At 43.9% G+C, this 27,308-nt stretch overlaps 1 pseudogene; it reads right to left on the reverse strand.

Annotated features, from left to right (window-relative positions):
- LOC135547815 (membrane-associated transporter protein-like) overlaps positions 1–23,523 on the reverse strand; it is a 38,360-nt pseudogene extending 14,837 nt beyond the window's left edge.
- Positions 23,524–27,308: the final 3,785 nt, after the last annotated feature.

Genomic DNA, 27,308 nt, shown 5'->3' on the forward strand with positions numbered 1-27,308 from the left:
AAAAGATGAGAGAAGCCTGTAATTTTCATCATAGGCACACTTCAACTATGACAGACAAAATGAGAAAAAAAATCCAGAAAATCACATTGTAGGATTTTTTATGAATTTATTTGCAAATTATGGTGGAAAATAAGTATTTGGTCAATAACAAAAGTTTATCTCAATACTTTGTTATATACCCTTTGTTGGCAATGACAGAGGTCAAACATTTTCTGTAAGTCTTCACAAGGTTTTCACACACTGTTGCTGGTATTTTGGCCCGTTCCTCCATGCAGATCTCCTCTAGAGCAGTGATGTTTTGGGGCTGTTGCTGGGCAACACAGACTTTCAACTCCCTCCAAAGATTTTCTATGGGGTTGAGATCATTTCAAGGTCCACTCCAGGACCTTGAAATGCTTCTTACGAAGCCACTTCTTCGTTGGGCCTGGACATGTACTGGCTTAAGCAGGGGGACACGTCTGGCACTGCAGGATTTGAGTCCCTGGCGGCGTAGTGTGTTACAGATGGTAGGCTTTGTTACTTTGGTCCCAGCTCTCTGCAGGTCATTCACTAGGTCCCCCCAGTGTGGTTCTGGGATTTTTGCTCACCGTTCTTGTGATCATTTTGACCCCACGGGGTGAGATCTTGCGTGGAGCCCCAGATCGAGGGAGATTATCAGTGGTCTTGTATGTCTTCCATTTTCTAATAATTGCTCCTACAGTTGATTTCTTCAAACCAAGCTGCTTACCTATTGCAGATTCAGTCTTCCTAGCCTGGTGCAGGTCTACAATTTTGTTTCTGGTGTCCTTTGACAGCTCTTTGGTCTTGGCCATAGTGGAGTTTGGAGTGTGACTGTTTGAGGTTGTGGACAGGTGTCTTTTATACTGATAACAAGTTCAAACAGGTGCCATTAATACAGGTAACGAGTGGAGGACAGAGGAGCCTCTTAAAGAAGAGGTTACAGGTCTGTGAGAGCCAGAAATCTTGCTTGATGACCAAATACTTATTTTCCACCATAATATGCAAATAAATTCCTAAAAAATCTTACAATGTGATTTTCTAGATTTTTTTTCTCATTTTGTCTGTCATAGTTGAAGTGTACCTATGATGTACCTATGATGAATTACAAGCCTCACTCATCTTTTTAAGTGCGAGAACTTGCACAATTGGTGGCTGACTAAATGCTTTTTATCCCCACTGTATGTACAATTGTATGAACACAAAAGAGACATTTAAACACATACATGTATGTCCCACACAGTGATGATACATTTGTATTATGGATACAGACTATTCACAATGGTCCAAAGAGAGACACAGTGCATTCAGAAAGTATTCACACCCCTTAACTTTTCCACATTTTGTTACTTTACAGCTTAAAAAATGGTTTTCCTCAATCAACACACAATAACCCATAATGCCAAAGCGAAAACAGGTTGAGAATATTTTGCAAATGTATTTTTAAAAAACAGACCCTTTACTCAGTACCTTTTGAACACTTTGGGTAGTGATTACAGCCTTGAGTCTTCTTGGGTACGACACTACAAGCTTGGAATACCTGTATTTATGGGGTATTTAGAGTATTTAGGGAGTTTCCTCTCTTCAGTTCCTCTCAAGCTCTGTCACGTTGGATGGGGAGCATCGCTGAATGGCTATTTTCAGGTCTCTCCAGAGATGTTCGATCGTGTTCAAGTCCGGGCTCTGGCTGGGCCTCTCAAGGACATTCAGAGACTTGTCCCGAAGCAATTCCTGCGTTGTCTTGGCTGTGTGCTTAAGGTCGTTGTCCTGTTGGAAGGTGAACCTTCGTGGTCCTGAGGCCTATGGAGCAGGTTTTCATCAAGGATCTCTCTGTAGTTTGCTCCGTTTATCTTTCCTTTGATCCTGACTAGTCTCCCAGTCACTGACGCTAAAAAACATCCCCACAGCATGACAATGTCACCACCATGATGCCACCACCATCCTGATTCCTGCTTACAAGCAAAAACTAAAGCAGGAAGTATCAGTGACTTGCTCAATACGGAAGTGGTGAGATGATACGGATGCTACGCTACTGGAATGTTTTTCTGGCACACACTGGAATATGTTCCAGGATTCATCCAATGGCATTGAGGAGTATACCACCTCAGTCACCGGCTTCATCAATAAGTGCATTGACAACGTTGTCCCCACAGTAAATGTAAGTACATATCCCAACCGGAAGCCATGGATTAAAGGCAACATCCACAGCGAGCTCAAGGCTAGAGCTATCATTTTCAAGGAGCGGGACACTAATCCAGATGCTTATAAAGAATCCTGCTATGCCCTCAGTTGAACCATCAAACAGGCAAAGCGGCAATACAAGATTAAGATTAAGTACCCAAAGGCACCCCCGAGCCCTGCAAAAGACAACATGCACAATACCGATTGGTTATCAGGTCAGGTGATGGGTGCCCAAGGCCACGAGTCATAGCCCAGGTCCTGTGTGGCTCAGTTGGTAGAGCATGGCGCGTTTCCCACGGGGGACCAGTATGAAAATGTATGCACTCACTACTGTAAATTGCTCTGGATAAGAGTGTCTGCTAAATTATGTAAATGTAAGCAATCATCAGATAGTGAGTACACTATCTTCATGGACATTTTCAACATTTTCAAAATCACCTCAGGCAAATGTTTATAAATACAGTACAATTACTGGATTGCATATGATTATCTGCAAAAACATTTGCCTGTAGTGGTTGTACCATGTGCTGTATTAATACCCACAAGGTCTGATTTATAAAATAATGCTTCTTACATCTGAACATAAAGTTCATGTCACAATCCAATGTTGAGGCTGGGTTATCTCAGAGAACCTGAGAGTAATGATAAATATGTTTTGTCACGTAGTATGTGTGATCCTGCACACAGAACAAGTGGCTTGTTCTGTTAGACATATCCCAATAATCTGGACATATGTTCCCTCAATTCTTACACCAGTACCCTACAATGAGAAACCTGTAAATCAATCTTTCTCATAAATTGTGCAGCACTTTTGAGTGTGTCAAACTAAGGATTGGATGTCAAGTGTCTGCCTGCATTAAGTCTGGACACACAATATGTTCCCTAAATGTTGCATCCTACCTATAAGAAACCTGCTTGCAAATTAAACGTTCTCATAAATTACGCATTTTGTGTACCACAAATGTCACTACACATTCGTGCATACTCCCTGACTATAATATCAAAAACCCTCTCTAGAGCCAAATATAGAGAAAGACATGGTAGGCTATATATGTATGTAATGTATATATAGTATCACTGGCCCCCTCTAGGGAACTTTCAATAAATTCCCTGGTTTCCCAGAAATCCTTGTTGGAGAATTCTAGATTTCCTGTTAATTCCCTTCTGAATCTGAAAATCCTCCAACTGGGATTTCAGGAAAACAATGGCATTTATTGAACGTTCCTGGAATTTTGCAACGCTAGCCCCCTCCTTCCATTATGGTAAACGGTATGGTATTGCAGAGAAACTAGTACAACTTTATCCATTTTGTATCCATCCAAAGAAGCAGTTTAGAAAAAGTCACATCTGCATTACCATCTTTTTTTTATTTTTAAGTCTCAAACAACCGAGCAACAGCACAATTCAGCAAATAATTGCCTGTTTCAAGTAAACACAGAGTCTACAGGAATTGTTTACAGGTTTACCATTAATTACCATGAATTTTTGAGGTTGTGTTTGATTTGTTACATTAAATAATTGAGTAATGACAACAACAACATAAAATGGTGGCAATCATCCATTTTTATCGCCAGTAAGAAACTGCTGGCCAATGGCTGCTAACAGCTGAGAAAGGGAAAGGGATACTTAGTCAGTTGTACAACTGGATGCATTCAACTGAAATGTGTCTTGAACTGCTAGCTACAGTAACTGCCTAGAATAAAAAACAGTCAACAACTTTGGGAGTACAGACCCTTGTAAATCGGCCAAAAATGCAGTCATAGATGAGAATAATCAAGGAATTAAAGTTTCACAGTATTCTAATTTGATGGTTGGAGATACAGTGCGAGTTAGAATGAATGGATATAAAACCATAAATCCTATTCACATTCCACATGCTTAAAAATAATACATTTCACTAATCTCTAAAAACATCTAGAGATGGAAACAACTCTAGTTCTAAAATAATAATCAATAGATACTTCAAACCTCTTGGACATGGCCTTTTTCAACACAACATGAAATGTTTTGGTTTCTTTATTTGTATATTTCCATGCATTTATCCACTAATTGACTCGAGTTGTCACCTCTAAATTCACAAGCTAATACATTTTTGTGAGTTGTGAGGGTAGTCAAAACGAAGGTCAAGGAATATGGTTTGTTCAGGCCGTGTGACTGCAAAGCTAATGAACAACACAAAAGACAAATATCATTACAACCATCCTCTCTGTATGAAGAAAACACACACACCTCCACATACCAGAGCTACGGTGACTAGCAGGTCATGCGCCACCCCTCTCTCAATTCCAAACCATGACTGAGTATCTGCTGGATTAGAGCCTACTATACACAAACTCACACCACCCTGTGCCGGTTTCCCTGCCATCAATGAGTCCGCCTGCTCTCTCGCAAGTACACTGAAATACCTCCCCACATGCTTGTTCACTCACGCAATCACTGACTGACTGGCTGAGTGAGCTCTGAGGGTCGTGTACTGTTTACTCATGACTAAAATGTCTTCTAAAATGTCAAAATAATCACATTAACTCCATGATAACTTAAAGGAAAAATCATATTTTTTCATTAGTCCACTGTTAATATAGTCCCAGCAGGTTTTCAAGAAGCAAAGTGTCACTTGCCACACCATCATGATGATGCAAAACACCCCATCATGGTGATGCAAAACACATCATCATCATGATGATGCAAAACCCACCATCATCATGATGATGCAAAACCCACCATCATTATGATGATGCAAAACCCACCATCATCATGATGATGCAAAACCCACCATCATTATGATGATGCAAAACCCACCATCATCATGATGATGCAAAACCCACCATAATCATGATGATGCAAAACCCACCATCATCATGATGATGCAAAACCCACCATCATTATGATGATGCAAAACACATCATGATGTGGTGGCAGATAGTCTTGTGGTTAGAGAGTTGGGACAGTTACCGAAAGGTTACTGGATCGAATTCCAGAGTTGACAAGGTAAAAATCTGTTGTTCAGCCCCTGAACAAGGCATTTAACCCACTGTTCTCTGGTAGGCCGTCATTGTAAATAAGAATGTGTTCTCTCTACACTGGCTTCCTGCTAGGGCTGATTTCAAGGTTTTACTGCTGATCTACAAAGCATTACATGGGCAAATCTTTCTGATTTGGTCCTGCCGTACATACCTACACGTACGCTACGATCACAAGACGCAGGCCTCCTTACTGTCCCTAGAATTTCTAAGCAAACAGCTGGAGGCAGGGTTTCTCCAATAGAGCTCCATTTTTATGGAACGTTCTGCCTATCCATGTGAGAGACGCAGACTCGGTCTCGACCTCTAAGTCTTTATTGAAGACTTATCTCTTCATTAGGTCATGTGATTGAGTGATAGGCAGTCCTCGAGCCTGCCTATCGCCTGGTACTGTTTGGACTCTGACCTGGTTTATGAACTCTTGCTTGTCCCCGACCTGCCCTTTGCCTACCCCTTTTGGTATAATAAATATTGGAGGTCAACCATCTGCCTCCTGTGTCTGCATTTTGGTCTCGCCATGTGCCCTTATACATATCTGTATTCCCAGTCATGTGAAATGCATATATTAGGGCCTAATGAATGTATTTCAATTGACTCATTTCCTCATAGGAACCGTAACTCAGTAAAACCTTGGAAATTGTTGCATGTTTCATTTATATTTTTGTTCAGTGTCAATAAATTTGCACAATGAGCATTTGTTATCCCTCAAATGCATCGTTACAGTTGTTGTATAGCTTGTACATTTTAGCCATGAAATCAGTCAAAACACCTCAAAACAAGAAATGGTTTCAAGAACAAGATGAAACTACCTGAAACGAGTCACTTGGGATTTCCCACATGGCAGGTTCTTGTCATTGTGGTAGCTATCTGGCCATCTAGAATCACAACAACTCACGGACCTCTTCCCCATTTAACCGTGCACATCGTTTTCGTGACAGTGTCAGATAACCCATCTATTGGGCTTGTCACTGGTACGTCCTGTTTGAGCTTTTTTCTTGTAAGCAGGAATCAGGAGGATAGAGTTATGGTTAGATTTGACAAAGAGAGGCTGAGGGATAGGTTTGTACGCGTTTCTGTGTGGTGTAAAGGTGAGTTTTTTCGCCTCTAGTTGCACAGGTGACATGCTGGCAGAAATGAGGTAAAATGGAATTCAGTTTCCCTGCATTTAAATGTGTTCCAAATATTTGGTATACTCAGTGTAGACAGCTAATATAAACTCAGCAAACAAAATAAACGTCCTCTCACTGTCACCTGCGTTTATTTTCAGCAAACTAACGTGTAAATATTTGTCTGAACATAAGATTCAACAACTGAGACATAAACTGAACAGGTTCCACAGACATGTGACTAACAAAAATTGAATAATGTGTAAAAATAGGTCAGGATCTGATGTGGCCACCAGCTGCATTAAAACTTCTTATGGCTGCAACAAGATTACCTTTAAAACGGTATAAGATACATGTATGTTTGAGGAATTGTAATTATGAGATTTCTGTTGTTTTGAATTTGGCACCCTGCACTTTCACTGGCTGTTGTCATATCAATCCCGTTAACGGGATTGCAGCCCTAAGAAGTTTTAAGTACTGCAGTGCATCTCCTCCTCATGGACTGCACCAGATTTGCCCGTTCTTGCTGTGAGATTTTACCCCACTCTTCCACCAAGGCACCTGCAAGTTCCAGGACATTTCTGGGGGGAATGGCCCTAGCCTTCACCCTCCGATCCAACAGGTCCCATACGTGCTCAATGGGATTGAGATCCGAGCTCTTTGCTGGCCATGGCAGAACACTGATATTCCTGTATTGCAGGAAATCACGCACAGAACGAGCAGTATGGCTGGTGGCATTGTCATGCTGGAGGGTCATGTCAGGATGAGCCTGCAGGAAGGGTAACACATGAGGGAGGAGGATGTCTTCCCTGTAACGCACAGCGTTGAGATTGCCTGCAATGACAACAAGCTCAGTCTGATGATGCTGTGACACACCACCCTAGACCATGACGAACCCTCCACCTCCATATCGATCCCACTTCAGAGTACAGGCCTTGGTGTAACGCTCATTCCATCGACGATAAACACGAATTTGACCATCACCCGCGGTGAGAGAAAACCGTGACTCGTCAGTGAAGAGCACTTTTTGCCAGTCCTGTCTGGTCCAGCGATGGTGGGTTTGTGCCCATAGGAGACGTTGTTGCCGGTGATGTCTGGTGAGGACCTTACAACAGGCCTACAAGCCCTCAGTCCAGCCTCTCTCAGCCTATTGCAGACAGTCTGAGCACTGATGGAGCTACATTTTTATGGAATGGTCTGCCTATTCATGTGAGAGACTCAGTCTCAACCTTTAAGTCTTTATTGAAGACTCATCTCTTCAGTAGGTCCTATGATTGAGTGTAGTCTGGCCCAGGAGTGTGAAGATGAACGGAAAGGCACTGGAGCAATGAACCGCCCTTGCTGTCTCTGCCTGGCCAGTTCCCCTCTCTCCACTGGGATTCTCTGCCTCTAACCCTATTACGAGGGCTGAGTCACTGGTTTACTGGTTATTTTCCATGCCGTCCCTAGGAGGGATGCATCACTTGAGTGAGTTGAGTCATTGACGTGATCTTCCCTCGGGTTTGTGCCATCTTCGTGGGCTATACTTAGCCTTCTCTCAGGGTAGTAGGTTGAAGTTATCCCTCTAGTGGTGTGGGGGCTGTGCTTTGGCAAAGTGGGTGGGATTATATCCTGCCTGTTTGTCCCTGTCCAGGGGTATCGTCGGATGGCGCCACAGTGTCTCCCGACCCCTCCATTCTCAGCTTCCAGTATTTATGTTGCAATAGGTTATGTGTTGGGGAGCTAGGGTCAGTCTGTTACTTCTGGAGTATTTCTCCTGTCTTATCCGGTGTCCTGTCTGAATTTAAGTATGCTCCTTCTAATTCTCTCTCTCTTCTCTCGGTGGACCTGAGCCCTAGGACCATGCCTCAGGACTACCTGGCCTGATGACTCCTTGCTGTCCCCAGTCCACCTGGTCATGCTGCTGCTCCAGTTTCAACTGTTCTGCCTGCGGCTATGGAACCCTGACCTGTTCACTGGACGTGCTACCTTGTCCCGAACCTGTTGTTTTGGACTCTCTCTCTACTGCACCTGCTGTCTCTAACTCTGAGTGATCGACTATGAAAAGCCAACTGACATTTATTCCTGAGGTGCTGACCAGTTGCACCCTCTACAACCACTGTGATTATTATTATCTGACCCAACTGGTCGTCTATGAAAGTTTGAACATCTTGGCCATGTTCTAATATAATCCCCACCCGGCACAGCCAGAAGAGGACTGGCCACCCCTCAAAGCCTGGTTCCTCTAGGTTTCTTCCTAGGTTCCAGACTTTCTAGGGAGTTTTACCTAGCCACCGTGCTTCTACATCTGCATTGCTTGCTGTTTGGGTTTTTTGCCTGGGTTTCTGTACAGCACTTTCTGACATCGGCTGATGTAAAAAGGGCTTAATAAATACATTTAATTGATTGATTGTTCTTAACTGACTTGCATAGTTAAATAAAGGTTAAATATATATATTTTTTTAATCATAAAACACACCATCATGATGAGGCAAAACACACCATCATATGATGCAAATGTTGCATTTATACACTGAAGGTAAGTAAGGAGTCAAACGCAGGAGAGCAGAGATGTCAGTGTAGCTTATATTTTAATAAGGGCAAGTCCAAAAAAAACGGTAAAGTACAATACCCCAAAACAACGCCCAAGACAATGGGAACTAACAGTACTCCCGTAAGGCACAAAACCACAACGCACCTTACTATAATAAACACACGCGAAATACACTGAGGAAAGCCTCCACGAGAAACAAGAAAATAATCCCGCACAAACCTAAGCGGGGAAACAGAGGTAAATATACACACAGAAAATAAAGCAAATAAAAACCAGGTGTGAATGAACCAAAGACAAAACAAATGGAAAAGGAAACATGGATAGGTGATTAGCTAGTAGGCCGGCGACGCCAACTGCCGATACCACCCGAACAGGGAAGTTGCGACAGTACCCCCCGACGCACGGCTCCTGCAGCACGCCGATGCTGGCCTCGAGGGCAACCCGGAGGACGAGACGCAGGGCGATTCGGGTGGAGGTGGTGAAACTCCCTCAGAAGAGATGGGTCTAATACGTCCTCCACCGGCACCCAGCATCTCTCCGTACCCCTCCCAATCCATGACGTACTGAAGGCCCCCCACCCGACGCCTTGAGTTCAGTATGAACCGAACTGTATACGCCGGGGCCCCCTCAATGTCCAGGGGGGGCGGAGGGACCTCCCGCACCTCAGCTTCTTGAAGCGAACCAGCCACCACTGGCCTGAGAGACACATGAAATGAGGGGTTAATACAGTAATATGGGGGGCTGTAACCTGCAACACACCTCGTTTATTCTCCTCAGGACTTTAAATGGCCCCACAAACTGCGGACCCAGCTACCGGCAGGGCAGGCAGAGGGGCAGGTTTTGGGTCAGGAGCCAGACCCGGTCCCCCGGTGTGAACACCAGGGCCTCACTGTGGTGACGGTCAGCTCTTGCCTTCTGCCGCCCTTCAGCCCATTTCAGGCACCCGTGGGCGGCCTCCCAGGTCTCCCTCAAGAGCCTCACCCATTCATCCACCACAGGAGTTTCGGTCTGGCTCTGATGTCATGGTACCAGAACCGGCTGATACCCCAACACACACTGGAAGGGCAATAAGTTAGTAGAGGAGTGGTGGAGTGAGTTCTGGGCCATCTCTGCCCATGGAATGAACGTTGCCCACTCCCCTGGCCGGTCCTGGCAATACGACCGCAGAAACCTACCCACATCCTGGTTTACTCTCTCCACTTGCCCATTACTCTCGGGGTGAAAACCTGGGGTAAGGCTGACCGAGACCCCCAGGTGCTCCATGAATGCCTTCCAAACCTTGGACATGAACTGGGGACCCCGATCAGAAACTATGTCCTCAGGCACCCCGTAGTGCCAGAAGACGTGTGTAAACAGGGCCTCCGCAGTCTGTAGGGCCGTAGGGAGACCGGGCAAAGGGAGGAGACGACAGTACTTGGAAAACCGATCCACAACGACCAGGATCGTGGTGTTGCCCTGTGACGGAGGAAGATCGGTCAAGAAGTCCACAGACAGGTGTGACCAAGGCCGCTGTGGAACGGGAAGGGGTTGTAATTTCCCTCGGGGCAGGTGCCTAGGAGCCTTGCACTGAGCACACACCGAGCAGGAGGAAACATAAACCCTCACGTCCTTGGCCAAAGTGTACCACCACTACTTCAAATTCCATCAACACAGAATACTCCACCCAGAAACCGTATACTCCACCCTGAAACCATATAATTGTATGAAATTGATTAGTCAGTAAAATCATAATTAATAATGATGGGTGTAGTTTTAGTCAGTAAAACAATATATCTGTACAAATATGTCTCTACAGTATCTTAATAATCCTGTCTAGGACACACGTTCCGCTAACGGAACAAGTTCAATACAGCAAATGAAAGATAAACATCTTGTTAATCGACCCATCGTGTCCGATTTTAAAATGTTTTACAGTGAAAACACAACATATATTTATGTTAGATCACCACCAAATCCAAAAAAACACGCAGCCATTTTCCCCAGCCAAAGATAGAGTCACAAAAGCAGAATTAGAGATAAAATTAATCACTAACCTTTGATAATCTTTATCAGATGACTCATATGACATCATGTTACACAATACATTTATGTTTTGTTCGATAATATGCATATTTATATCCACAAATCTCTGTTTACATTGACGCCATGTTCAGAAATGCCTCCAAAATATCCGGAGTAATTACAGAGAACTACGCCAGATAACAGAAATACTCATCATAAACTTTGACGAAAGATACATGTTTTACATATAATTAAAGACACACTGGTTCTTAATGCAACCGCTGTGTCAGATTTTTTTTTAAACGTTACGAAAAAAGCATACCATGCAATTATCTAAAACGGCGCTAAGACGTAACAATATTTCTCCGCCATGTTGGAGTCAACAGAAATATAAAATTACATCATAAATATTCCCTTACCTTTGATGATCTTTCATCAGAATGTAGTGCAAGGAGTCCTAGTTCCACAATAAATCATTGTTTGTTCCATAATGTCCATTACTAGTGTCCAATTAGCTGCTTTTGCTAGCATGGTTAGTTCACATGTCCAAAAGCTGGCGCTGGTCCAGGCGAACTCAGACGAAAACTTCAAAAAGTTATATTCCAGGTCGAATAAACTGGTCAAAGTAAGTAGAGAATCAATCTTCATGATGTTATTTTCATATATATCCAAAACATTCCAACCGGAGCATTCATTTTTGTCTACAGAGTCATGGAACGCAGGCGATATCAACAGTAATGTGCGCAACCAGGAACTGGCATTCTGACAGACCCCTGACTCATTCCCCTCTCATCCGGTCATACATCACACTAGAGGCTTCATTCCACATTCTACTGACTGTTGATATCTAGTGGAAGGCGTAGGAAGTGCGAACATATCCATATCTTGTTTGGATGTGAATAGGCAATGACTTGCCTGCCCTATGAATCCTGTTATACTCACAGACATAATTCAAACAGTTTTAGAAACTTCAGAGTGTTTTCTATCCAATAGTAATAATATTATGCATATATTAGTATCTAGGACAGAGTAGGCTGCAGTTCACTATGGGCACGCAATTCATCCAAAGTGAAAATGCTGCCCCCTATCCCTAACAGGTTTTAAACACAGACTGTCTGAGCAAGAGTCGGTGCCGACCCTGGCTAGGGGCCACTGAGAGATTTGGAAAAGGACAGGGAGTGCTTCTCACGGTCCCTAATCTTTGTCGGCTGGGTACTGATACAGTATGTGCGTAGGATACCTACTGTTCGTGTGTATGTATGTGCGTATGATATCTGCTGTTTGTGTGGAAGTATGTGCGCCGCTATAAAATGGATGTCTTTGTATTGTGGACTTCAGAAGCATTTGACTATTGTAGACTGGGCCTCCGTCTGTTACAAATCTTGGTTTGCAGACTGAGTAGTTTAATTGAATTGGTTTATGAACATCTTGAACATAATTCTCATAACACCTAGTTCAAAGAGTTCCCAGGCCGTCATGAAAATAACAATTTGTTCTTAACTGACTTGCCTGGTTAAAAAAAGATTAAAAAATAAATAAATAAAAAATGTGCTGAATGGGCAGATGATACAAAACACCCCAACATGTTGATGCAAAACCCCCCATCTGTTAGGCGGAGTGACACAGGGGAACCCAAGAGCAGACTCGGACGAGGAAACAGGGATGAATGAACCAAGGTATGTATTGTAACACAGGGAGATATGGAGTGCAGATCCGGGGAAGCTCGGATGAATGGAAGGAAACTAGATGTGGAGGCTGAGGTTGGAGTGAGCTGGCTTGGAACAGGGTAAACAGGTCCAGAGAGGAATCCAATGGAGTGGTGGTGTGGTGAATCCAGAACAGGGTAGCAGGGTGGTGAGATGTGGAACAGGAGACAGGAGCCAGAGTGGAAAAACTGCAGTGAGAGGATAAACAGGTAGGGAAAGGGAAACAGACACAGCAAGGTAACAGGATCTTGAATAATCATAAATAGCTAGAATCATAAACTGACTTAGCAGAGATTACAATCTGGCAGAGTGGAAGTAGCAGGACTGAGCATTTGTAGAGGTCTTGATTATGGAACGGGATGCAGCTGGTGAGGATCTGCTCTGGCTCCAGCACACCTGTCTCCAACCACACAATCACAAACATACAGAAAGGGACGGGGAAAGAGAGAGTGTGTACACAGTTCTATTATAGAATGTTGTGTGTTCTGAATTTGCACGTGCAAACCTAGCGCCATCACAACTATCAGTAGCACTGTCAAAGCTGTACAAAAAAGTCTGCAAACAAGCAAACACCAGCCACAAACGATGTGTTTGCAATACCACATTGGTAATAAAGCTGTCACGCCTTGGTCTTAGTATTTTGTGTTTTAGTTAATTAGTTGGTCAGGCCAGGGTGTGACATGGGTTTATGTTATTGTGTTATTATTTCGGTCCGACTCTCTTTCGACAAACGAAGAACGTCGTTACAGAATCACCCACTACACACGGACCGAGCAGTGTGTTAACAGGCAGGAGCCACAGGAGAGGAAACAGAAGCAGCTTCAGTGGGAGAGACTGCACCACTTGGAGAATTGGACATGGGAGGAAGAACTGGACGGAAAAGGACCCTGGGCTCAGCCTGGTGAATATCGCCGCCCCAAGGAGGAACTAGAGGCGGCTAAAGCGGAGAGGCCCTGGTATGAGGAGGCAGCCCGGCGACGTGGATGGAAGCCTGGGAATCAGCCCCAAAAATTTCTTGGGGGGGCTTACAGGGAGTATGGCTACGCCAGGTAGGAGACCTGCGCAAACTCCCTGTGCTTACCGGGGGGCTAGAGAGACCGGGCAGGCACCGTGTTATGCAGTGGTGCGCACGGTGTCCCCAGTGCGGGTGCATAGCCGGGTGCGGTATATTTCAGCTCCGCGTATCGGCCGGGCTAGATTGAGCGTCGAGCCAAATGCCATGAAGCCGGCTCTACGCATCTGGTCTCCAGTGCGTCTCCTTGGGCCGGCTTACATGGCACCAGCCTTGCGGTCGGTGTCTCCGGTTCGCCTACATAGCCCAGTGCGGGCTATTCCACCTCACCGCACTGGCAGGGCGACCGAGAGTATTCAACCGGGTAAGGTTGGGCAGGCTCGGTGCTCAAGAGCTCCAGTGCACCTGCACGGTCCGGTCTATCCAGTACCACCTCCACACCCCAGCCATCCGGTAGCAGCTCCCCGCACCAGGCTTCCTGTGCGTGTCTTCAGCCCAATACCACCAGTGCCAGCACCATGCATCAGGCCTACAGTGCGCCTCGCCTCTCCTGCGCTGTCGGAGCCTTTCTCCTCTCCTGCGCTACCGGAGTCTCCCGCCTGTTCAGCGCTTCTAGAGCCTTCCTCCTCTACAGCGCTGCCGGAGCCTCCTCCCTGTTCGGAGCAGCCTGAGCTGCCAGTCTGCATGGAGCAGCCAGAGCTGCCAGTCTGCATGGAGCTGCCAGTCTGTATGGAGCTGCAAGTCTGCATGGAGCTGCCAGTCTGCAAGGAGCTGCCAGTTTGCATGGAGCTGCCAGTCTGCAAGGAGCTGCCAGTCTGCAAGGAGCTGCCAGTCTGCAAGGAGCTGCCAGAGCTGTTAGTCTGCATAGAGCAGCCAGAGCTGTCAGTCTGCAAGAAGCCGCCAGAGCTGTCAATCTGCATGGAGCAGCCAGAGCCGCCAGTCAGCATGGAGCAGCCAGAGCCATCAGTCAGCATGAAGCAGCCAGAGCCGTCAGTCTGCCAGGATCCGCCAGTCAGCCAGACTCTTCCAGATCCGCCAGTCAGCCAGACTCTTCCAGATCCGCCAGTCAGCCAGACTCTTCCAGATCCGCCAGTCAGCCAGACTCTTCCAGATCCGCCAGTCAGCCAGACTCTTCCAGATCTGCCAGTCAGCCAGACTCTTCCAGATCCGCCAGACTCTTCCAGATCTGCTAGTCAACCAGACTCTTCCAGATCCGCCAGTCAGCCAGGATCTGCCAGAACTGCCAGCCAGCCAGGATCTGCCGGATTCAACTGCCTGGCTGGGCTTCCTCTCAGTGCTGGGCTGCCCCTCAGTCCCGAGCTGCCCCTCAGTCCCGAGCTTCCCCTCAGTCCCGAGCTTCCCCTCAATCCCGAGCTTCCCCTCAGTCCCGAGCTGCTTCAGTCCCGAGCTGCCCCTCAGTCCCGAGCTGCCCCTCAGTCACGAGCTACTCCTCAGTTCAGTGGGGTTCTGGGTGAGGACTATTAGGCCATGGTCGGCGGCGAGGGTGGATTATCCCAGGATGCGAAGGGGAGGAACTATGACATTTATGGAGTGGGGTCCACGTCCCGAGCCGGAACCGCCACCATGGACAGACGCCCACCCGGACCCTCCCTATGGTTTTGAGGTGCGTCCGGGAGTCCGCACCTTAGGGGGGGGGGTTCTGTCACGCCTTGGTCTTAGTATTTTGTGTTTTAGTTAATTAGTTGGTCAGGCCAGGGTGTGACATGGGTTTATGTTATTGTGTTGTCGTATTGTTTTTTTTGTAGGCATTGGGATTGTGGTTGATTAGGGGTGTGTTTAGTTTAGGTTTGGCTGCCTGAGGCGGTTCTCAATCAGAGTCAGGTGATTCTTGTTGTCTCTGATAGGGAACCGTATTTAGGTAGCCTGGGTTTCACTGTGTATTTCGTGGGTGATTGTTCCTGTCTCTGTGTTAGTGTTCACCAGACAGGCTGTATTGGTTTTTTCACGTTCCGTTTGTTGTTTTTTGTATTTATAAGTTATTTCATGTATCGTCATTTGTTTCATTAAATGACATAAGTAACCAACACGCTGCAATTCGGTCCGACTCCCTTTCGACAAACGAAGAACGCCGTTACAAAAGCATTCTTTGTTCGACCACAACTTCTGGGGTAGCTAGCTAGCTGAAGCTTGGTTCCTAGCTAGAACCAATACAACCAGTCTGAAAACAATGACCAGTGGAAACTGCAGTGATTTTCATTATTCTTAGCAATGATTTAGGAATCCTTACGTGTAAGTATTAGCTAGGTTACCACTTGCTGTTCGCCTATTGAAATTGAACTTCAGTTCATGAAAATAAATAGCCTGCCAGCTACTTAACCCTGTTGCCCAAAGCTAACGTTATAAGCAGCCAGCTAGTTTCATCTGGCTAGTGAGGCTCGACTGAACTGAGGTATGTGATGAGAGCTAGCCACAATAAGGGTTATGCACAATAGTGGAATTTGCAGTTTGCCTTCAAAATAAAAGTACCTCTTTAAAAGTGATGCAGAAGGTTACAATTGGTGGAATCAAGCCATATATAGACTAGATCATGTTAAACAAGGTTGGAATGTGAAGCAATGAAATGGGGCATCAGTCTACTCGGTGACACCCACAGAACACAACTGTGATGAATTTACGCAAATATTAGCATTGTAGCTCTTATTGCGGGACTGTGACTGCGTGAAATCACCTCCCCAGTCAGTCCATTGTGTGTGTTGACATTCATATTGCACTGTACAGCTTTACCTAAGGCTTGGGGATCAATGAAATGGGGTATCAGTTTATTCAATAACCAATATATTTTTCCCAACGTCCTCCTCAGAGTTCAGACTCCAAAACAACAACTTTACCAGCGTCATAGCATACATATCGATGAATCGTTGTGACATATGAAATGCGAGTGATTGTGTAATCAATTTGTAATAACTACATACAAAATGTATGAACAAATTCAATTATTATAAGATGTGGAGTCATATTCAGGTCCTGATTGGTCAACAAGCTTATTTGACACGCCAAATAGTGTTATTTGACATGCCAAATAGTGTTATTTGACATGTATCTTTTTGACACGCAAAGACCCAAACGGCATTCCATACATCACACACCATCATGACCTCAAAAAAAGAAACGTCCCTTTTTCAGGACCCTGTCTTTCAAAGATATTTGGATTTTTATGAATTAACTTCACAGATCTTCATTGTAAAGGGTTTCCCATGCTTGTTCAATGACCCATAAACAATTAATGAACATGCACCTGTGGAATGGTCGATAAGACACTAACAGCTTACAGACGGTAGGCAACTAAGGTCACAGTTATGAAAACTTAGGAAACTAAAGAGGCCTTTCTACTGACTCTGAAAAACACCAAAAGAAAGATGCCCAGTGTGCCTGCTCATCTGCGTGAACGTGCCTTGGGCATGCTGCAAGGAAGCATGAGGACTGCAGATGTGGCCAGGGCAATAAATTGCAATATCTGTACTGTGTGACACCTAAGACAGCGCTACAGGGTGACAGGACGGACAGCCGATCATCCTCGCAGTGGCAGACCACATGTAACAACACCTGCACAGGATCGGTATATCCAAACATCACACCCACGGGACAGGTACAGGATGGCTGAGAGAGGCTGGACTGAGGCAGGAATCTCAATACTGTGCCTTACAGGGAAGACATCCTCTTCCCTCATGTGGTACCCTTACTGCAGGCTCATCCTGACATGACCCTCCAGCATGACAATGCCACCAGCCATACTGCTCGTTCTGTGCGTGATTTCCTGCAAGACAGGAATGTCAGTGTTCTGCCAAGGGCAGCAAAGAGCCCGGATCTCAATCCCATTGAGAATGTCTGGGACCTGTTGGATCGGAGGGTGAGGGCTAGGGCCATTCCACCCAGAAATGTCCTGGGACTTGCAGGTGCCTTGGTGGAAGAGTGTGGTAATATCTCACAGCAAGAACTGGCAAATCTGGTGCAGTCCATGAGGGGGAGATGGACTGCAGTACTTAATGCAGCTGGTGGCCACACCAGATACTGACTGTTACTTTTGATTACTGACTGTTACTTTTGACTTTTGCCCCCAGCACAAGGTGCACATGTGTAATGATCATGCTGTTTAAATCAGCTTCTTGATATGCCACACCTGTTAAATGGATTGATTATCTTGGCAAAGGAGAAATGCTCACTAACAGGGATGTGAACAAATGTGTGCGCAAAAGCTGAGAGAAATGAGCTTTTGCACAAAATGAGCTTTTTGTGCATATGAAACAAGGTGCCAACACTTTACATGTTGTGTTTGTATTTCTGTTCAGTATAAATACATATAAACCTATATCAATCCAGACAGCATATATGTCAGCCAATCAACCCAACACCAGGTTCTGACAAAGTGGGAGCGAGACTACTGCATGTCATCAGCCATTGCTTACTAGTGAGAAGGGTGTGGTAGTGCAGTCCTCTTTCTTTGTTTATGTACGAGCAAACATCGAAGACGTAAGCCTTGACTGGCCCATCGATGAAGTTTGCTGTAAAGTCAAATAGCACCACTCCAAACATGACTATGGTGATGGCCCATACCTTCTTCAATGACCTATCCTGTACTAACGCTGCAAAAGAGGAGAAAGACAGGAGAATACCTCTTCATCTCAAGTTGTGACAGATTACTCATTAATATCACATTAATCACATTAATAGCATTCACATTAATAACATTAATAACTGAAATACTTCTGAATGCTCTGTGTTAGTTTTTCGTGGAGTATTGCAGCTGAATATTTTAAATTTTCCTTAGGAGGTACATCTTTCCCTCAGCAATTAGTTTGAAGACACGGAACAGTCTCAATTCGTAGGGGCATGGACTGTCGATTGCCTTCCACAGGGACGCTGGCCTATGTTGACTCCAATGCTTCCAACAGTTGTGCCAAGTTGGCTGGATGTCCATTGGGTGGTGGACCATTCTTGATACACACAGGTAACTGTTGAGCGTGAAAAACCCAGCAGGGTTGCAGTTCTTGACACACTCAAACCGGTGCGCCTAGCACCTACTACCATACCCCATTCAAAGGCATTTTGTCTTGCCCGTTCACGCTCTGAATGGCACACACATAATCCATGTCTCAATTGTCTCAAGGCTTAAAAATCCTTCTTTAACCTGTCTCCTCCCCTTCATCTACACTGATTGAAGTGGATTTAACAAGTGACATTAATAGGGGATCGTAGTTTTCATCTGGATTCACTGGGTCAGTCTACAGTATGTCATGGAAAGAGCAGGTGTTCCTAATGTTTTGTACCCTCCATGTATATTACATGGCTTCTGAGGTAAACAGTGAGTCAGTAGATTTGGTAACACTTTAATATTACATAAATACATTTGATCATCATTATACTTACTGTTTTATCAAGAGCATGATTGGGGCTAATACAACCATTAATTCACCACATAGGAGGGAAGTGTTTGTTTTGAAACCACATGCATTGGAACAAAATGTAAAGGCCATTTTAAAATCCAAACTCCATTAGAAATAGTTTTCAATTTGCATTTAAAAAAAATCAACTCAATCTGAAAAACACATTGCCAGCATGACTTCCTGGCTAGAAAAACAACTCCTAATCAATTTTATGCTAATACCCCCCATCTAACACTGCATAAATATTAGTATTCGTCATCACAAGAGTTATTTAGTGTTCATGCTCATCAATCAGCGAATCAGATTGTCATAATCATGTTGTGCACAGTAGAGCACAAATAAACGGAATAATATCCTTTATCTTGGGAGAGAAACAAATGCCTGACAGATTGCAATGGCAATAAAACCTACACAGCGGTATTCAAGTTTTTGTGATTACAAATCACAGTTGGGTGTTGTGTTGAAGTCTTATTCGGAATGTCAGATGCATTGTGGCTTCGGTTAGATCTCAAAGAAATACAAGAACTTTCATCAAAGCTTAGTTTCATCCACTGTAGGAAAGTCACAATATATTGTACTGTAGCTAACACATAATGGCCCAGTGGCATTATGATTATATCCCAGATCCCAATTTACTATATCACAGATCCCATTTTACAACAGTGTTGAAGAATGATCCTTGCTATCTGGGATCATTGGTACATCTCTACCCAATTTAAGTTGACATTTTAATTGGTTATGTTAAGTGTTAAGGGTAGGGTTAGAGTAAGGGTATGGACATCCCAAGGTTCCAGATGGGCACTAACTGTTGAAGAATGGAGATAATCATCTTAACAAAAGTACTGGAAATGGTCACACTTTTTATTGTAGTATTATTACAGAGACGGTGAAATCCGGCATAACTGAAAACTATTTTGAGGATATCAACCAACAAAGTAGGCATACACTGAAAACAAAAAGGTGTAGTGTGTTGCTAATGGTTTTCTTTGAGACTGTGGTCCCAGCTCTCTTCAGGTCATTGACCAGGTCCTGCCGTGTAGTTCTGGGCTGATCCCTCACCTTTCTCATGATCATTGATGCCCCACGAGGTGAGATCTTGCATGGAGCCCCAGACCGAGGGTGATTGACCTACATCTTGAACTTCTTCCATTTTCTAATAATTGCGCCAACAGTTGTTGCCTTCTCACCAAGCTGCTTGCCTTTTGTCCTGTAACCCATCCCAGCCTTGTGTAGGTCTACAATTTTATCCCTGATGTCCTTACACAGCTGTCTGGTCTTGGCCATTGTGGAGAGGTTGGAGTCTGTTTTATTGAGTATGTGGACAGGTGTCTTTTATACAGATAACGAGTTCAAACAGGTGCAGTTAATAGAGGTAATGAGTGGAGAACAGGAGGGCTTCTTAAAGAAAAACTAAAAGGTCTGTGAGAGCCGGAATTCTTACTGGTTGGTAGGTGATCAAATACTTATTGCTTGCAATAAAATGCAAATTAATTACTTAAAAATCAAACAATGTGATTTTCTGGATTTTTGTTTTAGATTCCGTCTCTCACAGTTGAAGTGTACCTATGATAAAAATGACAGACCTCTACATGCTTTGTAAGTGGGAAAACATGCAAAATCAGCAGTGTATCAAATACTTGTTCTCCCCACTGTACATGGACGTGAAAATTAACAACGATATACAGTTTCTGAAAAGATGTATGGGCCAAACATGTATGTCTCAGTATTTGCAGGTGTAAGGATATGCCATCTTTTGCATTCCTATTCTTTGCAGGTGTTGAGAGACTCCAGTTCCTCTCAGGATTTTGTCCACATCTCAGTGAGATGGTTTCTATAATTGTTATTGTTCAAGGTCACTATTGAGCTTTCTGGAATAATTGCTGAACATCTTGTGCAATCAACTTGGTGGAGGGAAATGGCCCAGTGGAAATAACAGGAACATTTAACCTTCTGTCGAGACACACTGAGGAAACACACTCATTACGGGTTATGAAACACATTAAACTGCCAGACAAACAGCACAGGTAAAATCCCAGAAGAAAACCTGGTTCAATCTGCTTTCCAACAAAATGCATTTATACGGGTTGATTTCTGTATTTTTTAAGTTACATACTGTATCATGAATATGTTGGGACTTTGTCAACAATTAACTAGTGAAACAAATACCTAAAGATTGTTTTTGGGTGGAATTTGCCATTAAAATAATTTTCTCTGAGAAAATGTATTAGTATAAAAAAATCTAAATGTTTTTAGCATACAAAATAGATCAGTATTTGTATTACTTATTTTATACACAGTCTTTTTTGCTCAGTCATTTCAGAGGTGACATTTTCTATAAAACAGCCCATTCGGCGAAAGACATGGGAATATGAGCCCTGAAAGTATTTTGGTTTCTCATACCCAAGCTGCCCGACTCCATAACCACTATTAACAAAACAAAGACTAGTTCTAGAACAGTATGTCTGATAGCCATGGGCTCTCACCTGATACGACTGCATCTCCATTAAGAAAAAAAAAGTTTATTCAGTTTATAATAAATCATAATACTGTATTTCTCCTGACACTAACTAGCTCGTCCTGCCACAGTCATGTGAGATGTTGAGGCAATTCACAGAGTTTCTCATGGGAGCCCTGCCCTCCACCCCTCTCCTGTCCTCCTGTCGCCCCCATCAGAGGAAGCTGAGGAGGCGTCAGAGGGGCTCAACCCGGGGAGGCAGTCAGATGCTTAGAGTCAGACAGATTAAAAGGGCACAATCTCACCAGACCTAGAGTCCTTGGGACACTAACGTAGTCACATTGCATTCCAGAGTTAAGCATACCAATGAGTGAGGCCTTTATATTGTTAGCAGTTGATGTTACTCTTCAATAACACAGACCCCAAAGCAAATCAGGGGGAGGAAAATAGGTTTACTCAAAGAGTAGAAATCATGCGGTAGGTAGATGTTCATTCTCCCCTGTCCTCAGTGATTCTCTTCAGAGTGATTCTCTTCAGAGTGATTCTCTTCAGAGTGATTCTCTCCAGAGAATAAAGGGACAGGATGTACTTTATAATCCAGCCCTAGCCTGTGGTTGACCAATTAGAAATCCTTGCAATAAAACTGGGCCAATGGCCAAATAACAAGTATCCTTTTTCAGGTTCAGTGTATAAACAATTTGGACCAATGAGAACTTGCCATGTATCTATGAGTCCCGGACTGAAATCCTCCCATGTCTCTGACCCATTGATATTACAGAAGAAACATTTCCATTGATCGTTAGTACTCTATTGACCTCTCGTCCTCTGAGTTGTGTATTTATCTTCGAAATATTCTTACAATACAGTCACTTGTTTGAGGGGACAATAGATAGACTATTTTGGGGGGAGGAAGTGAACATTCTTAACTCACCATTGATGAGTTATGCTAGAGGCATTTGAAAACAGTATAATTGTGAACTGTACTTCAAACACACAAACTCTACGGTCTTTGACTTACCTTTATGGATGAAGTGAACATTCTTAACAAGGTGGTTCATCAGGTCATTGTCTTGTGTCAGACACAGTAAGAGACCAGCAATGCGTAGCAGTGACACCACCCGTCGGAAGTCAATTCCATCAGGCTACAGTAGATAAATGATGCTAGTTGCACTTGAAACAGTGAGATTGTGTACAAACACACCGTATTTATGGTAATTTAGTTTCCTTGATGACCTGTTTGGCATGTCAAAACTGATAATGTTCAGAAAAAAATGTATTCAAGGTCAGTATTTACTCTGCAATTATATTAAATGTCATGGTTTATAATGTCACCATAGCAGCACCCACCTGTAGCACGCGCTCCAGCAGGTATATCTCTCTGGTCACCCCCAAAACCAATTCTTTCTTTGGCCGCCTCTCCTTCCAGTTCTCTGCTGCCAATGACTGGAACAAACTACAACTGTACTTTGGCTGCGTTACACTCAATAATTCCAGCTAAGAGCAACTGTTTTACCTCTGCTGGTTTGAATCCAGACTCCTCTGGAACGGGACGTGTGTGTTCCCCTATGAAGGTGTCCCGGGCCAGGCAGGGGTCAGCAGGGGTGCGGGACAGGACAGGTGCGGGGCTCGGGGTCACCTCTCGCTGGGCGTCCCTGTGGAAGGAGGCCCTCTCCTGGTTGTGGGGTGGGAGATCACCTCGTCAACAGAGAGAATGGGAGTCACACAGGCATCCGTCCCATCGAACACGCGACCACACTCCTACCTGAGTCGAGTCTTAGTGGCAGACTGCTAAGTGAAGATCTGCCTCAGCTCTGGCCAATCACAGATGCTCATCTGGGGAGGAAAATTGATGGCATCCAATCCCAGGCCTATAAAAAGTGATATGCAACTGATAAGATATGAGGAACACAAATATATGTATGCAGTAGAGCTGGGGTGTCAAACTGGCAACTCTAATGAACTAGAGTATCCTTTGCAGCGAAGGTAACTCTGGGTCTTCCTTTCCTGTGGCGGTCTTCATAAGAGCCAGTTTCATCATAGCACTTGATAATTTTTGCACTTGAAGAAACTTTCAAAGTTCTTGAAATTTTCCAGATTGACTGACCTTCATGTCTTACAGTGGTGATGGTCTGTCATTTCTCTTTGCTTATTTGAGCTGTTATTACCATAATATGGACTTGGTCTTTTACCAAATAGGGCTATCTTCTGTATACCAACCCTACCTTGTCACAACACAACTGATTGGTTCAAACGCATTAAGGATAGAAATTCCGCAAATTAACTTTTAACAAGGCACACCTGTTAATTGAACTGCATTCCAGGTGACTACTTCTTGAAGCTGGTTGAGAAAATGCCAAGAGTGTGCAAAGCTGTCATTAAGGCGAAGGGTGGCTACTTTGAAGAATCTCAAATATATTTGATTTGTTTAGCACTTTTTTTGGTTACTACATGATTCCATGTGTGTTATTTCATAGTTTTGATGTTTTCACTATTATTCTACAATGCATAAAATAGCAAAAATAAAGAAAAACCCTGGAATGAGTAGTTGTGTCCAAACCTTTGACTGGTACTGTATGTCTTGTGTCTGAGCCATTGAATTGTGACTCCACTTTGTCTCTGTACTGACGGTTTGCCTGTTTATTACATTACGGAGGGCACTGTTTGTATTTGACCATATTTCCAGTCACTTGTGGTTAATTGTGGTAGTTCCTTCAGTTTTGCGCAAATGCTGCCATCTATCCACGTTTTTGGTTTGGGTAGGTTTTAATAGTCCCAGTGGGAACAACATTCCCTGTACACTTCCTGAGGAACTCAGTCACCGTATCAGTGCATAAGTCAATGTTATTCTCAGAGGCAACCCAGAACATATCCCAGTCCACATGATCAGAACAATCTTGAAGGATGGATTCCAAATTGGTTAGACCAGCATTGAATAGACCTTAGCACGGGTACTTCCTGTTTGGAAAAAATAAGTGAGTTTCTGTACGTTATCACAATCTCACCATGAGTAGTTAATCATGAAACATACTCCACCGCCTTTCTTCTTCCCGGAGAGTTCTTTATTCCTGTCTGCACGATGTACTGAGAACCCAGTTGGCTGTATGGACAGGGACAGTATATCCGGAGGGAGCCATGATTTCATGAAACAGAGTATGTTACAGTCCCTGTCTCTCTGGAAAAAGATCCTCACCCTGAGCTCGTCTACTTTATTGTCCAGGGACTGAATATTAGTGAGTAATATACTCGGAAGCAGTGGATGGTGTGCAGCCTCCTAAGTCAACTCCGAATACCTCTTCTCTAGGGCTAGTGGAACCCCTCGACAACATTCCGCTGAAAAGGCAGCGCGTGAAATTCAAAAATATGTTTTTGAAATATGTAACTTTCACACATTAACAAGTCCAACACAGCAAATGAAAGATAAACATATTGTTAATCTACCCATTGTGTCCGATTTAAAAAATGTTTTATAGCTAAAGCACAACATATGATTATGTTAGGTCAGAGTCAAGTCATAAAAACACAGCCATTTTCCAGCCAAAGTTAGGAGTCACAAAAAGCAGAAATATAGATAAAATGAATCACTAACCTTTGATGATCTTCGTCAGATGACACTCATAGGACATCATGTTACACAATACAGTGCCTTGCGAAAGTATTCGGCCCCCTTGAACTTTGCGACCTTTAGCCACATTTCAGGCTTCAAACATAAAGATATAAAACTGTATTTTTTTGTGAAGAATCAACAACAAGTGGGACACAATCATGAAGTGGAACGACATTTTTTGGATATTTCAAACTTTTTTAACAAATCAAAAGCTGAAAAATTGGGCGTGCAAAATTATTCAGCCCCCTTAAGTTAATACTTTGTAGCGCCACCTTTTGCTGCAATTACAGCTGTAAGTCGCTTGGGGTATGTCTCTATCAGTTTTGCACATCGAGAGACTGACATTTTTACCCATTCATCCTTGCAAAACAGCTCGAGCTCAGTGAGGTTGGATGGAGAGCATTTGTGAACAGCAGTTTTCAGTTCTTTCCACAGATTCTCGATTGGATTCAGGTCTGGACTTTGACTTGGCCATTCTAACACCTGGATATGTTTATTTTTGAACCATTCCATTGTAGATTTTGCTTTATGTTTTGGAACATTGTCTTGTTGGAAGACAAATCTCCGTCCCAGTCTCAGGTCTTTTGCAGACCCCATCAGGTTTTCTTCCAGAATGGTCCTGTATTTTGCTCCATCCATCTTCCCATCAATTTTAACCATCTTCCCTGTCCCTGCTGAAGAAAAGCAGGCCCAAACCATGATGCTGCCACCACCATGTTTGACAGTGGGTATGGTGTGTTCAGGGTGATGCGCTGTGTTGCTTTTACGCCAAACATAATGTTTTGCATTGTTGCCAAAAAGTTCAATTTTGGTTTCATCTGACCAGAGCACCTTCTTCCACATGTTTGGTGTGTCTCCCAGGTGGCTTGTGGCAAACTTTAAACAACACCTTTTATGGATATCTTTAAGAAATGGCTTTCTTCTTGCCACTCTTCCATAAAGGCCAGATTTGTGCAATATATGACTGATTGTTGTCCTATGGACAGAGTCTCCCACCTCAGCTGTAGATCTCTGCAGGTCATCCAGAGTGAACATGGGCCTCTTGGCTGCATCTCTGATCAGTCTTCTCCTTGTATGAGCTGAAAGTTTAGAGGGACGGCCAGGTCTTGGTAGATTTGCAGTGGTCTGATACTCCTTCCATTTCAATATTATCGCTTGCACAGTGCTCCTTGGGATGTTTAAAGCTTGGGAAATCTTTTTGTATCCAAATCCGGCTTTAAACTTCTTCACAACAGTACGACCTGCCTGGTGTGTTCCTTGTTCTTCATGATGCTCTCTGCGCTTTTAACGGACCTCTGAGACTATCACAGTGCAGGTGCATTTATACGGAGACTTGATTACACACAGGTGGATTGTATTTATCATCATTAGTCATTTAGGTCAACATTGGATCATTCAGAGATCCTCACTGAACTTCTGGAGAGAGTTTGCTGCACTGAAAGTAAAGGGGCTGAATAATTTTGCAAGCCCAATTTTTCAGTTTTTGATTTGTTAAAAAAGTTTGAAATATCCAATAAATGTCATTCCACTTCATGATTGTGTCCCACTTGTTGTTGATTCTTCACAAAAAAATACAGTTTTATACCTATATGTTTGAAGCCTGAAATGTGGCAAAAGGTCGCAAAGTTCAAGGGGCCGAATACTTTCGCAAGGCACTGTATATGGCACAACCTACACCGGCATATGCAAACTTTGCACCCAACTATGAAGCTAGCTGTAGCAGAGCTTCGAGAAACGAGCGGGCTTGCTAGTGATAGTAGTGGAGCAAGCACCTCCACACGTGGAGATGTATCCACTCAGTCAAGTAAGTAGGCCTACTCCACGACCCACAGCAACGCAGTCTTCTATGGACCAGTTTATGCCAATGTCTGCAGAAAAACAAGCCCAAATTGATATTGCATTGGCTAAAAGGATTGCCACCGATTTCACAGTCATTTCCGATCATGGAGGACAGAGGTTTTAGAACTTATAGAAATAGTCTAAATCCAAGCAGGAAAACCCTTTCAAAATCACTTATTCCACAACTGTACGAGAGCACACAGACTTCAGTGTGGGAAAGAGTCCAAAAAGCTACTGCAGTTTGCCTTACCACTGACTACTGGACATCAACTACTGGACATGTCACTTCATTGAAGATTTTTCGGTGTCTAGCTGTCTTCTGGACTGCTTTGAGTTCAGTGACAGACACACCTCAGAGAACTTGGCAGAGGAACTGTTGAGAGTGGCCAGAGAATGGCAAGTAGATGGAAAAGTGGTCTGTTGTGTTCGCAACAATGCAGCTAACATAACCA

The sequence above is a fragment of the Oncorhynchus masou genome, chromosome 11 (genome assembly GCF_036934945.1).
Source record: "Oncorhynchus masou masou isolate Uvic2021 chromosome 11, UVic_Omas_1.1, whole genome shotgun sequence".
Taxonomy (NCBI): Eukaryota; Metazoa; Chordata; class Actinopteri; order Salmoniformes; family Salmonidae; genus Oncorhynchus; species Oncorhynchus masou.